Source organism: Brassica oleracea, chromosome C5 (genome assembly GCF_000695525.1).
Source record: "Brassica oleracea var. oleracea cultivar TO1000 chromosome C5, BOL, whole genome shotgun sequence".
Taxonomy (NCBI): domain Eukaryota; kingdom Viridiplantae; phylum Streptophyta; class Magnoliopsida; order Brassicales; family Brassicaceae; genus Brassica; species Brassica oleracea.
In genome coordinates, this window is record NC_027752.1 from 39,419,626 (window position 1) to 39,420,505 (window position 880).

Below are 880 nucleotides of genomic sequence, written 5' to 3' on the forward strand. Positions count from 1 at the left end.
GAACTTGTTTTATTAAAACTTAATAAAAGGAATGAATGATTTTATTAAAAAACGCCAATATGAGTTTATAAATTGCGGGTATGGTACACATTAAGGTCTATGGCCAGATAGGTATAAGGGCAAGCATTTAAATGCTTTATATTCACCTAGAGAAATCCATTGAGATTATAAAATATAGAGGTATAAGAACGGTTTCCACAATGATACAATAGGCAAAAGGAAACAACAGTTCCTTCAGAGTTATGAAAATCGCCTAAGGCCATATTAAGTTCTAAAGACTATACCTGCATTCCCTATTGATCTAGACTATGCCAAGATCAGTATGATAGAGGCAAAAGTCATGGTAACCAGAATGGTTTACCCACAAAATTTTATACTTTATAGCATGACCGGATTGGCCATCCTGGTCCAAAACGTGATGCGAAATTGATATTGGAAAAGGCACAAAGAGTTATCCCATAGAATCTCACGTGTGTAGCATGAACACAAGGGAAACTCATTAGGCCATGATGTCCCAAAGCACTTAAAGATTATAGTATGTCCATGAGGGGACAGTAAGGACAAATCTGCACATGTCCATACTCTATATAGCTTGGCTGAATCCTTTTATAAATCTGTATTGGCCATTACCCGTAGGTCATAACTCTCAGTCCAAGGCTTGGGGACACACGAATTTACATGCACCTTAACTAATAAGCATCAGACCATTTAAGTGAGCATAGATATTCTCATCTCAAATTTACTACGGGTCATGAGCCAGACATATACCATCTTGAGATATTTGGATAAGCCACCACAAATATATGTGCCGTCTAAGATGGATCCTTAGAAGAGGATGAGGATGGGGATATATGTTGGATATGAATCTCCCACAAATAAT